Source organism: Lemur catta, chromosome 8 (assembly GCF_020740605.2).
Source record: "Lemur catta isolate mLemCat1 chromosome 8, mLemCat1.pri, whole genome shotgun sequence".
Classification (NCBI taxonomy): Eukaryota; Metazoa; Chordata; class Mammalia; order Primates; family Lemuridae; genus Lemur; species Lemur catta.
In genome coordinates, this window is record NC_059135.1 from 92,863,093 (window position 1) to 92,877,392 (window position 14,300).

Below are 14,300 nucleotides of genomic sequence, written 5' to 3' on the forward strand. Positions count from 1 at the left end.
CACATATACTGGGGTAGTTCTTCTCTGTCCTTCCAGAATCACGCCCTGCCCTGCTCTGCACCCTGGGACGTGGACCCTAGTGCTCTACCTCACCGACTCCCTCGCCCTCTGGCTGCAAATTGAGTTCAGCCAATGGGAGACACCAGCAGGGGATGGAAGGGTGGGAGGAGAGGGAGGCTGGGATATGTCTGCACCACTCTCTCCCTGTCCCTGCGCCTCCGGACTACAACTCCCGGTGGGAAGCCCCCTCTGGACTCTGTTACCGCTATTTTTTTCCCTTGTCTCTTTGGTCCTAAGCGTGGTAACAGCTTCCTGCTATTGCCAACTCCTGGGTGCCTCGGCATCCTTTGTCAGTTCCCTTAAGCTTGTGCCCATCTCTGTAAATCATCTTCACTAAGTGGCTCTTCATTTGAACCATCAGTACCAATGCTGTTTTCTGCCAGGACTCTGATGCACATGTTAAGTGGAAAGAGAAGAACGCAGAACTTCGCACTTTAAAAAAAGGCTGATACTTGTCTGCTATTTCACTGAACCCCCACGGCAATGCAGTGGGATGCAGCTGGGAGGATTGTTAACAGCAGATTCCAGTTTAGAGAGCGTGCAAAGGCTCGGTCTCGTAATGTCTCCGTGGAAGATGAAGAGTGTGCTGACAAAGGAGCCGTGAAGGATGGACACCGGACACCGATTCCATTTAAAAATTGCCATAATCAATACCAGATTGTATTTTTTAATGCATAATATTTTAACTCTTAGGAATGTTCTTGTGATAAAAAGAAGTGGAGGGAGGAGGAGGAAGGTGACTTGATAAAGTAGGCCACATTTTCATTGTTGTACGAACATAAAAAAAAAAATTTAAAAATAAAGTAGGCCGCATGAGCTCAGATGACCTGGTTTTTCCCTAAGCCAAATTCTTACCCAGCTCCGGATGGGAGGAGCTGACTTAATTTCTTAGAATCCCAGCTCTACCACCGTGTGACCTCAGTTTTTTAATCTGTAAAATGGTCATATTAATACATGCTTTATGGGTCATCATGATGATTGATAGAGTCAGTGTATGAAAAGTGTCTGGCTCCATGCCCAGGTCCTGTGGGAACTCGTAAGTTTGAATTCCCTTTCTTATCCCTTCAGTCAAATCTGGGCAGGAAAGTTACTGCTCTGGCTGAAACTGGAAGGAAGAGTGTGAGAAAAGCCTCATATTGTGACCTGGTGCCTGGCACATAGTGGTGGCCTTTAATAAGCAGTTTACAAATCAATGAATGAACAAATGAATGTTCTGCCCAGACCTATCCTCCCCAAGCCAGGTCCCAGGCAGAGTCTTCAAAACTTCCTCTCTGTTACCAAAGCATCTTTGTTCTCCATTCCATTGTATTCATTTTTATTGCTGTACAGAAGTTTCCACAAATTTAGTGGCTCAAATCAGCACACACTTGTTATCTTACAGCTCCTAGGTACAGCCTGGCTGGGTCCTCTGCTCGGGGACTCACAAGGCTACAAACAAGGGGCTGGCTGGGCTGCATTCTCATCTGGAGCCTGGACTGGGGCTGGTCTCAGAGCCTGGGCACATGCTGTTGACTTGCCTCAAGGTTTCCCAAGTCTCACAGACTCATTTAGGTTGTTGGCAGAATTCATCACCTTGTGATTATAGGACTGAAGTCCCTGTTCTCTTGCAGGCTGTCAGCAAGAGCCTCTCTCAGCTTCTAGAAGCTGTCCACAGTTCCTCGCCACGTGGCCCTCTTGCAACATGGCAGCTTATTTCTTCAGAGTTAGTGCTGAAGAATCTCTCTCTCACTCCAGTCTGCTCAGAGCTGTGTATATGTGTGTGTGTGTAAAAATCACCTTTGCCATATAATGTACCCTAGTCAAGGGAATGACAGCCCATCACCTCTGCCATGTCTGATTGGTTTGAAGCAAGTCCCTATTTCTTCCCACACTCAATGGGGGGGGGTGTTCTACAAGATGTGACTCTTTGGGGGGGTCACCTTAGGGTCTGTTCACCACACCTATCCCCTCAGAGGCCTATTATCTGCTGGGCGATGAACAAACTGGTGTATTTTCCTTCCATGTAAGCTATTAGCATTTTTATCGTGACATTCAGGAAATAACTCGTAAACCCCAGTTAGCTGTGATAACACAAGGTGACCTGGCAATATTTGTTGCTGGTTTCCTTTCGGGGAGTGGAGGGGTCGCCTCCCCACGAGCAGTCTCACACTCTTGAGATCACTCCTTAGACGGCCACCCATTTGTCCAAGTCCACAGGCAGACTCTTCTCCTGCTGGGTGCCTGGCACTGTGCCACAGAGACGGTGCTGCCAGTCTCTCCCTTGGTAGCCAGCTTATTCACTTCCTTTTTATTTTTCCTTGGAAGGCCAACTTATTTATTTATTTTTTCCTTTTGTTGAGTAAAAATGTATTTTTCGCTTTGAGTCAAGTATGTGTTCAACTGCAAATAACACAAAACTCAACAATGGGTTAAATAAAGGATTTATTTTAATCCCCTAACAAGAGGTCCAGAGGTAGGCACTGTCTTCATCATCCCAGGCTCCTTGCTCCAACATCTAACATTAGTCCTCATGGTCACAAAACTGCTACTGCATCACCAGGCATTTCATCCCTGTTTCATATGAAAACAAGTGGGGAAATCAAAGAGACCTTCCTTTTTATGTTGGAAGGATCACCCTCCCCAGTGACTTCTACCTACGTCTCACTGGCCATCAGTAACTCTGAGAGTACTAGGAAAGCAAATCAAATTTTTTTAGCTGGCACATTGCTGGCCCGAACAAAATCGAGGTTCTGGTGGTAGAAAGACAGGGAAATGGATTTGGGGTAGGTCACCAGCAGGACCGCTGTGGAGAATTAGGCCAAATCTCCATGGTTCTCAAAGCTGACGGTTGTGCAGTGGCAGCAGTTGATTCTTTCTGGGTCCTTTTTGACCGGCTATGCTGACACAGAAACGTTCTTGGTTTATTTGCCAGGAAGGTGTTATCTGAACTACCGCAGCTGCTGTGAAACGGAGCTGATGGCTCTTCTGCCACAAGAGCCCTGCTGTCCAGAGCTCTCTGGCGGGTGGGAAAGGGTCCCCAGGGCACGCCGCAATGGGATGACATGTTAATGTGCAAACTATGCTTAGGGTAGAGATTTTTTTTTTAAAGTGCAGGCCTGGGCCTGTCTGTTGTCACATCCACACACTTGCCCCTCCCTGCTCTGCTCTGTGTTGTGTGGAGCTGACCCTGGTGGTTGTCAATTGAGCTCTTTCTACCTTGGGCAGTGTCCCTGCTGCAGCTGTGGTCCCACCATGGCTCCAGCACCTGTCCCAAAAAGCTTGCTGTGGTTTCTATTTTGCTAGGTGACCCCAGCCCCTGGGCTCTGGTGGCAGCATCTTCTTCCCTTACTACTCCAGCCCAGGGGTGGCGGTGTCAGACATTGTTCTCACGGTTCTCTGGCTCCTCGGCCCCCCATCCCCTGTGTAATCAAACTCTCCCTCAAAGTCCTTGTGCTTGAAATATACCAGTGGTTTTTGTCTCCTGGTTAGATCCTGACTCATACAAATAGTACAATAAATACCCAAACACTCAGCACTTAGATTTAACAATGATTACCATTCTGCCATGCTAGCTTCATCTATTTTTATTTTTGCGGGAAAAAAAAAAAAAAACCCAGGCATCATGATGTTGCTAAATGATTTCAGCATGCATCTCTAAAAAGGAAGGACATTTTCTTATATAACAAGCATATGAAGTTGTTCACCCCCATGCTCACATACTAACACACCTAACAAAATTAGCAGAAGTTCTTTACAATCGTCTGATACCCAATCCATATTCAAATTCTCCCAATTGTTCCCAACATGTCTGTTTTATGGTTGGTTTGTTGGAATTAGGATTTAACAAGGTTGCCTTTGGCAGATAGGTTTCCTGAGTGTCCTCCCACCAGAAGACGTGTCTCTCTCTCTCTCTCTCTCTCTCTCTCTCTCTCTCTCTCTCTCTCTCTTTCACACACACACACACACACACACACACACACACACTCTCTCTCCCCACAGGCAAGGCTGTGCTGACACACCCTACTGTGCCCACTTCTCACAGAGTCCCGTGGGACAACTGCTCCCTCGGTCACAGTCCACAGCCATTCTGTCACAGGGCACAGGCCCCCTCCTCCCTTCTCTGGATCCCCGGAGACTCCAGATCACTGCACTACAGCTTGGTACTGCCTCTTTTTGATTTTTTTCTACACTGTTTTGTTTTGTTTTTTTCCTAACAGTATATAAAGCCATACAGAGGTAAGAACTTAGCCTCTTAACAACTTTCAAGTTCAAAGAGATCTTAAAGATCTTCTAATCTGAGCCTTGAATTTTCTTTTTTATAGTTTTACGATTTGCATGAATAGGACATCACCACCCATCTTACAGATGAGAAAGCTGAGACCCAGAGAAGCTAAGTCATTTGCCTAAGGATACATAGCAAGTTGGCAGCTGAACAGGCATCCAGTTTTGGTGGGTTTTCCACTGTACCGTGCATCCCTGTCTTTGCATGTTTTCATGGCACCTAGCACTGTTATGAAACGTAGAAAATGTCCCTCACTAAGTGCCTGTTGTGTAACAGATGCACTGTAGCTCTGAACACTCTGAGGTGAGTACAGCTGTGGCCATTTGGAGACAGTTATTAAAAGTTAATGATTGGTGTTTTCTGGCTAAAAATCCCACCCCGTACTAAAATCCGTTTGAATTTTCAAAAAGTGTTTGATCTATTGTGGGTACCACAGGCCTTTGGGGATGGCAAATGGGGCCGTCCAGCTGATCTTAGGGAAAGCAGACCCAAACAGATGGGGTTAAAACGCACTGTACCGTAAATCCATAAACCCGTAAACCCGTGGAGACGGTAAGCAGACTGGTGGTTGCCAGGGGACAGGGAGGGGGGGAAAGGGGAGTAACTGATTAATGGGCACAGGGTTTTCTTTGGGGTGTTGAAATGTTTTGGAACTAGACAGAGGTGGCGGTTGCACAACATCATGAATGAACTAAATGCCATTGAATTGTTCACTTTAAAATGGTTACTTTTATGTGATGTGTATTTCACCCCAATAAAAACAAATACACCACACTTAAACCGGTTTAAATGTCCCTACTCAGCTCCGATAGTCCCAACCACACCCCAGCCTTGCCACCACCTCGGACTATGTAAGCAGAAGCTGAGATTCCGGGGGCAGATTCACCGGACTTGGGGGAGCACGGTATTGGGGAGTATGTTGGCTCTCCCTTCCTTAGTGGAGGGAGGCCCTGCGAGAGCATTGCCCTTGCAGAGCGTGAGTGCCTGTAAAAGCATGTCCCTGGGCTGGGGAGAGGCTGCAGGCAGGATGGAGCTTTGGAGTCCAGCAGCACTCAGGCCTGAGCAGTGCCCGCAAGTTTCAAGTTCCATGGGGCAGTAGGTTTCTTGAGTTGTCCTACCAGCAACCTCACACAAGAGCCAGCCCCAGGCAAAGGGACTCGAGCTGTCAGAGGGAGCTGAGGAGAGTCCGAGGGAGGGGCCCCGAAGCCATTCCCCTTGGGAGATGACATTTGGACACCTGCCATCCTGAAAACAGCAATAGAGAACCCACAAAACCCACAGAAGAAGAGGTTGCAATCAAATGCTCAGTGAAGCAAAAAAAGTCTCTTCCTTCCCCCCTTCCCCCAAGTCCCCAAGCACAGGAAGAGAAAGGGACTGAGAGAGCAAGGAGTGGATAAAGAGCAGCCACTCTGCCCCTCACCCCAGGCTCCTGGCTGGAGCTGGGCTGGCGCTGGGGGCCGTGTAGGCAGTGGACAGCACATCAGGCCCAAGATTTCAGGCTTTGAAAAGGAACTGGACTGGCCTGGAGGGGGCTTTTAATGCCCGAAATCAACCAGAAAGCTAAGGGATCAACCAAAGATTTGACTGAAGATTATGAAAAGCAGATTTGGTATAAATCTCCAAAAGATCTGGAGAAAAAATAGAATCATTTCATGTTTGTGCCCCGTGGAGTTCAAACTGTTAAGTAAGTTGCTTAATCTCTGTTTTCTCGTCTGTAAAATGAGGGTAATGATGCCTCCTGCTGGGATTGGGAATTCAGTGGAGTCATGTTCTTAGCGCACCTGGCACTCGGGCGGCCAATGAAATGTGAGCGGAGCCGCAGCGCTGGGAAAGCAGGCAGGGACACGCACGTCCCCGGAAGCCGAGGCTCCTGAACAAAGGCTGGCTTTCCTCATCCCCTGGGACGTGGAATGTAGATAGGCTTTTTTTTCTTCTCCCTGAGGCTAGCTTCCTTCACTAAATAAAAACCACTTTAGTCATTGCCTGGGAAGACCCTCAGCACACCAGGTAGCAGGCCCGGGACACCCAAGAAAGCTGGAAAAGGGGCCGGGGGGCCAGTAAACTGAGGACTCGTCACAGTTACCTAGTGACTCCCGTGGGGCTATCTGAAGTCCCCAGGACAGGCTTCCGGAGACAATGGGCCCGGGTGGAGGAGGAGCAATGCAGGCTGGAGAAGCAGGAACACAAGTGCCGCATTACCTTGGCACCCACCAGCAGTGTCACCGGAGGGCTGATGGGAAGCTTCCCCTGCAGGCCTTGGGCTGGCAGCCCTGCAACAACATCTCGGTATAAATTGGTCCTGAGGACAGAGACAGGTCCAGAGCCTTGGCATTGAGAATAAGAGAAAAACCAGGGCAACAGAAAGACCTGGATTTGGTGTCTGAGGCCTTGGCATTGAGCCATCCCTTGATGTGTCTTCCTAGGTATGTGATGGGGGGCAAGTGGCTTGTCTTTGGGCCTCAGTTTCTTTATCTGTAAAAATGGGCATCACAGCACCTCCCTTTGATAGATTGGATTGTTGCTCTCAATTCTTTTCTTTTCTTTTCTTTTCTTTTTTTTTTTTTTTGAGACAGAGTCTCGCTCTGTTGCCCAGGCTAGAGTGAGTGCTGTGGCGTCAGCCTAGCTCACAGCAACCTCAAACTCCTGGGCTTAAGCGATCCTCCTGCCTCAGCCTCCCGAGTAGCTGGGACGACAGGCATGCGCCACCATGCCCAGCTAATTTTTTTTCTATATATATTTTAGCTGTCCAGATCATTTCTTTCTATTTTTAGTAGAGATGGGGTCCTGCTCTTCTCAGGCTGGTCTCAAACTCCTGACCTCGAGCGATCCGCCCACCTTGGCCTCCCAGAGTGCTGGGATTACAGGCGTGAGCCACCACGCCCAGCCTCTCTCAATTCTTTTCTCACCTCCCTTTGATAGACTGGATTTTGCAGTGTGCAAGAGCAGCAGAGTGTATTTCACCCCCCATTGCTGCTGGGCTTGGTCATTGTTATGGGCTGAATTGTATCCCTTCTAGTTCACGTGTTGAAGCCCCAACCTCCATGATCTCCAAATGGGACTGTATTTGGAGGTAAGGCCTTGAAAGAGGTGATTAAGTTAAAATGAAAGGTCGGTCACCGTAGCTCACGCCTGTAATCCTAGCACTCTGGGAGGCCAAGGCGGGTGGATCGCTCAAGGTCAGGAGTTCAAGACCAGCCTGAGCAAGAGAGAGACCCCCGTCTCTACTAAAAATAGAAAGAAATTATCTGGCCAACTAAAATATATATAGAAAAAATTAGCCGGGCATGGTGGTGCACGCCTGTAGTCCCAGCTACCTGGGAGGCTGAGGCAGTAGGATCGCTTGAGCCCAGGAGTTTGAGGTTGCTGTGAGCTAGGCTGATGCCATGGCACTCACTCTAGCCCGGGCAACAGAGCGAGACTCTGTCTCAAAAAAAAAAAAAAAAGTTAAAATGAGGCCATTAGGGTGGGCGCTAATCCACTGCAACTGGTGTCTTTATAAGAAAAGAAAATTTGGGCACACAGAGAGACATCCGGGTTGCACACACAGAGAAAAGGCCATATGAGGACATAGGAGAAGACACCCATTTGCAAGCCAAGGAGAGAGGCCTCAGAAGAAACCAACCCTACTGGCACCTTGATCTTGGACTTTCAGCCTCCAGAACTGTGAGGCAATAAATTTCTGTTGTTTCAAGCAGCCTGTGGTACTTTGTTACGGCAGCCCTAGCAGGCCAGTACAGTCATAGACTTGTTTTGTCCAGTAGGTAGAAGGGACAGGGACGCAGTCCCTAGCCAAGGCATCAGGGCGTCGTGCTTAAATGCTCAGGCTCCTGTACTCCTGTTGTTGCCATGAAAACAAGCCCTGAGCAACCCTGGACACAAAAGGAGCAGAGAAACGTGGAGCAGACATCCTCCTAACAAGCAGGATCAGAGCCCGAAGTCCATAGCATGGAGTCCTTACTGCTGACCCCAAGCCCACCAGCAAAAAGTAGATGCTCACTGTTTTACACCGTTGAGGTTTGATGAGGAAGCTGACAAAGAGAAAAATGAATACTATGTGAAAAGGCTGTGCAAAGTTAAGACATTGATATTATTTTTTAGTAAAGAGATCAAACCTCACACAAACTGGGGAGAAAACTTGTGGCATCCTTTGGATAGTGGCCGCAGAATGAATGTGGTGATGATGATGATAGTGATGATAGCAAGAAATCTGGATAATGAAATATTTTTAAAAGAAACAGTTGTCTTACTTTTAAGTTACATACATAAACAAATGGTCAGTTAACAATCATCAAAGTTCAATATTACCAAAATTTTGTCTATGCTATGGGTGTGGGCTAAGTCCTAGGAGTTTTTTGACACCCCTGCAAATTCTACTTTTGCTCCATGCTATGGTTTGGATATGGATTGTCTGTCCCCACCAAAACGCAGGTTGAAATTTGACCCCCACTGTGGCAGTTGGGAGCTGGAGCCTAGTGGGAGATGTTTGCGTTACTGGGCCAGATCCCTCAGGGGTGGCTGGGTGCTGTTCTCAAGGTAGGGAGTTCTCACTCTTGCAAGACTGGCTTGGTTCTTGCAGGAATGGATTAGTCCCTCCAGAGTGGGTGGTTATAAAGCCAGGACTGTCTTCCCCTCTTCCTTTTTGACCCTCTCTGCCATGTTATGATGCAGCACAGAAGCCCCTGCCAGCAGCCAGGACCATGCCCTTGAACATCTCAGCCTGCAGAATCGTGAGCTAAATAAATCTCTTTTCTTTATAATTTACCCAGTTGCAGCTATTCTGTTATAAGCAACAGAATATTAGCAAATTATTTGACTAATAAAAGGGCCTAATACACTCTGCTAAGGAAATTCTTCAGCTGATTCATACCTAAATTTTTTCAATTTTCGTGTTGCTAGGGCCCAAATTAATTACAAATAGAGTTTTTGATGTTCTTATCATGCCTTTCCCTTTCTCTCACACCAATCCCCAATTTTAGAAATGCAGAATATTGTATCTCATTTAATTACATCCTCCCATTGCACTATGAGATGGATAGTATGCCCCATTTTATGGATGAGTAATCTGGGGGCCGGAGCAGTGATTTGCTAATAAGCAGCTGAGCCAGATTTGGAACCAGGTTTGTTGACTCTAAAGCATGCACTCTCCCCAGTGCTCCCTCCTGGAGATAACCCAGGTCCCACCGCTGGGGTCCGCGGAACGAGGGCCTGACGGGGCGTGGCGATCCGTCTCACGGGAGACTCCAGGAAAAGGCATTGCATGGAAGGTGAAGCTGGGGCTGCGCTTGGAAAGACAACAGTGCTCGCCAGAACCTGAGGGAGGAGGGAGCCTTGGAAGGAAGGGCTTGGGTGTGGCAAATCCAACAGGGGGATGGGTAGGACAGAGCAGGAGGTGTGGCGGGTTCTCTGAATGTTTTCTCTGTGAATGCCCCTTTTTTACAACTTTTTTTCTTTTTTGTAGAGACAGGGTCTCTGTCGCCCAGGCTGGAGTGCAGTGGCGCAACCGTCCACCTCAGTCTACTGAGCAGCTAGGACTATGGTGCGTGCCGCTATACAGAGCTACTTTTTTTTTTTGGTAGACACAGGGTCTCACTATGTTGTCCAGGCTGGTCTCCAACTCCTGGCCTCGAGCAATCCTCCTGCCTCGGCCTCCCAAAGCAGTGGGATTATAGGCATGAGCCACTGTGCCCAGCCTACAAGATTTTTTAAAGGGAACCATGTTGGCAACAGTGGTGTGAAGGGGTGGAGGTGGAGGAAGTGGTCTGCCCTGCCACAGGCAGTAAAGGGGTAAGCTGTCCACAGGGAACTTAAAAACGATAATAAAACTACTTGCTGTGGACCAAATTGTGTCCCCCCAGAATTCGTATGTTGAAGCCCCAATCTCCCCTATTTGGAGATAGGGCCTTTGTGAAAGTAATTAAGGTTAAGTGAGGTAAGAGAGTGAGACCCTAATCTGACAGGATTAGTGTCCTTATAAGAAGAGACATGAGAGAGATGATCTCTCTTTCTCTGCTATCTTAGGACACAGCGAGAGGGCAGCTGTCTGCAAGCCAGGAAGAGAGCCCTCACCAGGAACCCGGTCTGCTGGCACCTTAACCTTGTACTTCCAGCCTCCAGAATTGTGAGAAATAACTGTCTGTTGCTTCAGCCACCAGTCTATGGTATTTGTCATAGCAGCCTGAGCAGACTAAGACACCAGTAAAAGTCAGTCTGCTTTTTATTACCAGCATGCAGCAGCAATCCTAAGCGATGCCAGTGATGAAATATTCCCTCCTGCTGCTTAGACTTGTTCCATCTCAGCCCTCCTTGGCACATCACTGGTTAGTATGACTCGTGTTAAGACTATGTGAAAAGGTTAGCACTGGTATCAGCAAGAAAGCAGGGATTGGCTTATGGTAAATCTCATGAGGATGTATACAGTAGGTCAGCATTTATGTAGCCCCAAACCACAAAACAATACTATGTATTATTTGGGTATATATAAAAACAAAGAGTTTCCTAGAAATATCATACTCCAAATTTAAGACAATGATTTTCTCTAGTGGGGAGAGATAGAGGAGAAAAGAAGAAGTTCATAAATGTGAAGGTAACTTTTCGTTTCTTAAGCCAGGGGGTTCACTGTATTATATTCATTATCTTATTCCACACACATGTAAATATTTTATTTTAAAAATGTGCATCAGTCAAGGAGCCTGCTCTCCCTGCTCACTGCGGCAGCCTCACCGCCAAACTCAGTCTCCTTCCTATGGCCTGGCTTCCCCCTGGCCTGGGGGCATGACCTGGCCTGGCGCTAGGGAACAGCAGGTGGTGCGGGATGACTGAGCCCCAGTGCCATAGGGGACCAGGCGAGGGATGTGGCTGAGCAGGTGAGCGACAGCTGAGTCACGGAGGGCCTGTGTGCCATGTTGGAGCACTTGGGCTTGCACGAAGAGAGGAGTAATTGGGACAGATGAGTGGCTTGGCGACAGGGAGGTGGGTGGCTTTGGAAGCACACAGAGACAGTGAGGGTGGGGTCTGCAAAATGGGAGGGGTGTGCAAAGGAGAGGCTGGTCAGGAGAAATGGGGCAAAGCTAGCCCCTGGCTGGTCTGCTGCAGGATGGTAGCCAGTTCCCGCTGGAGGTGGAGTTTTCCTGGGTAAAAATGGAAGCAGCCAGCAATTGCTATTTATAAAAATAACTACAAAGGCTTGACAACCCGGAGAGAATGCTGAAAAAGTAAATTGAGGGCTGCTGGGAAAATGCTCAGTGCTTCTCATGTTCAAAGCGTTTCCGAGACATGAGCTCATGAATCCTCCCTCCGGAGCCCCGAGAGCAATACAGGGGAAAAGGAAGGTGGAGGGGTGACTCCCCCAAAGTAGCTGAAAGGAGGTATTATGGGATGCCCCCAAATGTTCACTTCTGCAATCCGCCCCGCACCCTGTTCCTCAGACACAACCTGGTTAGGGGCTGAAATGCTGAGCGGCAAAAGGTGGGTGGCCCCAGGGCAGGGGGCGGCCTGGGCTGCTGGGCAGGGGTCACACTGGGTGGGGCTCCAGGTAGACGCCCCCTGGGGCACACGGGACTTCACTGTGAAGTTGCCACAGGCAAGAGCTGCAGTGCAGGCCCTGGCCAGGGGGAGCATCTGAACCCAGATAAGGCAATAGCGGGGAAAGGAGGGCAGCCGGCAGACAGGAAGAGTGTGCCACCCCTGCACCTGGAATGGGAGCGCCAGGAGCTTGGGCCTGAGCTCCCAGTGTTGTGCACCCCACAGGACTACAGCGCGGAGGCTCCTATCGCCCTTCCGTGGAGAAGGAAGCCGAAGCTGTCTTAGGGAGAGCATCTTGCACCACGGCAGTGATGGCATTTGAACCCCACTCGCTTTGCATTAGTCTCCTTGCGCCTGGCACACTCCCCGATTCTGGAAGCCTTCCCCGAGGGCCCCCAGAGGGAAAGAGCAGCTTGCCCCTCTGTGCGCCCAGCAGCGCAGAGCACCTACTGCGCCGAGCTGTAAGCGGACCGCACCCCACAAAGGGTGGGCAGGGCCTCAGCTTCCCCTGACGTTGCCCCAGCCCTGGCAGGAGCCAGCTTCCTCTGCTTTCTTGTAGTTGCTGCTTCCCGGGGACTTGGCCACCCCCGGTCTCCTTCAGGGTGACCTCTCACTGGCAAAGCCTTTCCCTGTGTCTTAGGTCAGACTTCCAAGAGGCAGAAGCGGACAGGCCAGAAACTTGGGTCAGGTAAGCACCCCTGCAGCTGAGGGGTCGGGTGGCCCAGACGATGGGTCGAGAACAAAGGCACACTTCACCCACTCTCAGGTGAGTCTAAGTCCCAGGTGCTGGGGATGCAGCAGCAAACAAAGCAGATCGTGGAGCTTCCAACCCTGTGGGGCGACGGGCAGCACATAAGCAAATCAGGAAGGTGATCTCCGAGAGTGTCTGTGCCGGGAAGACAGACAGACAGCGACGTGCGATGGGGCTGACCGTGGCACCTCCTTAGCCAGGGTGGACAGGACAACACCGGAGATGAGCCTGTCCCACCAGACTTCCACGTTTGGAATTAAGCTTCCAGGGGCCACTCCACCTGCTGAGTCCCACACAGCTCAGCAATGGTGACAACAGGGTCTCTGTGAAAAGCTGTACCCAGACCCCAAAGCATTGCCTCGGTTTCATGGTTCCACACACTTTCTCCAGCCTCCACTGTGAAAGATTATTTCATTGCCTTCAACAGAAGGCGTGTTTGTGTGTGTACATATGCTTGAGAGAAATTTACTGAAAAGATGTGGGTACGAGACCAGTTGGCAGCACGTTCCACGCCAGTTCCTCTCCCAGCAATCTGCCCGAGTCCTCGTTGGCAATGCTCAGGTCCCGCCAAGGGGTAAATGGATGAAGGGGTGCACGGGCAAGTTACCATTGAGCCGGAGAGCCTCACACCCCACAAAGGAAGGGGGTCCTGGCTTCCAAGAGAGGAAAGGAATAAAGACTTCCCTGGGAAGTCGAAGGGTCTGGGGCAATTAGTCGGGTGCAGAGTATCGATTCCCTGCTCGGAAGGGGAAGAGGGAATCGCAGTTCTTCAGGGATCTCCCTTCCAGTCTCCTTGAGAAAGGCCTTTTTGTAGGGCTTCAATGGTCAGACCTTCTCAATGCATAAGACCCCTACCGCTTCCTCATACGTAAATTTTTATTCAAACTTTAAAATTTCTGCTGATCCTCAAGTAGTGCATAGTCATGCTAATCAGAGGTGGGGGTGGTGAGGGGAATTTTGAAATGTAAAAACATAAATTGAGAGATTATCAGCAGGTCGACCTCTTCCTTCACCTCTCTCCCCCCTTTTTTTCTCGCCTTCCTTTTACCATCAGTTTCTCTTTATGATTCATATGAAAAAGCTTTAAAAAAAAGTGCAAGGGACAAGATAAACGAGGACTCCAGAATGGGGAAAGAAGGAAAAAGATAAGATGTCATAGACAGAAAAGTGACCCCCTCAAGGATGTTCCCACCCTAACACTCAGACCCTGTGGATATGTTAGGTTGTGTGAGATTGAGGTTGAAATGGGATTCAGGTTGGTAATGCCTTTAGATAGGGAGGTTACGCAGGAGGGCTCGATGGAATCACAGAGGCCGTTGCACGGGGAAGAGGGAGGCAGAAGACGCCAAGGTGATGCCAAATGGGGACTCCCCCCGCCCTTGCTGGCTTTGAGGATGGAGGAAGGGAAGGGGCCGCGAGCCAAGGGATGTGGGAGGCCTCAGAAGCTAGAATAAGCAACAACACAGATTCTCCAGAGCCTCTAGGAGATACTCTGATTTTAGCCCAGCAAGACCCCTGTGGGATTCCTAACCCATGGAACTGTCCGACAGTAAGTCTGGATTGTTTTAGCCGCCAAGTTTGTGGTAGTTTGTATGGCAGCAAAAGGAAACTTTCACTTCCAAGGGATTCATCGGGATAGAAAGGAAAGGATCGAAAACAAGACAGAGAAGGCACGAAGCAGAGAGAATAAGGCTGCTCTGGGGCAGG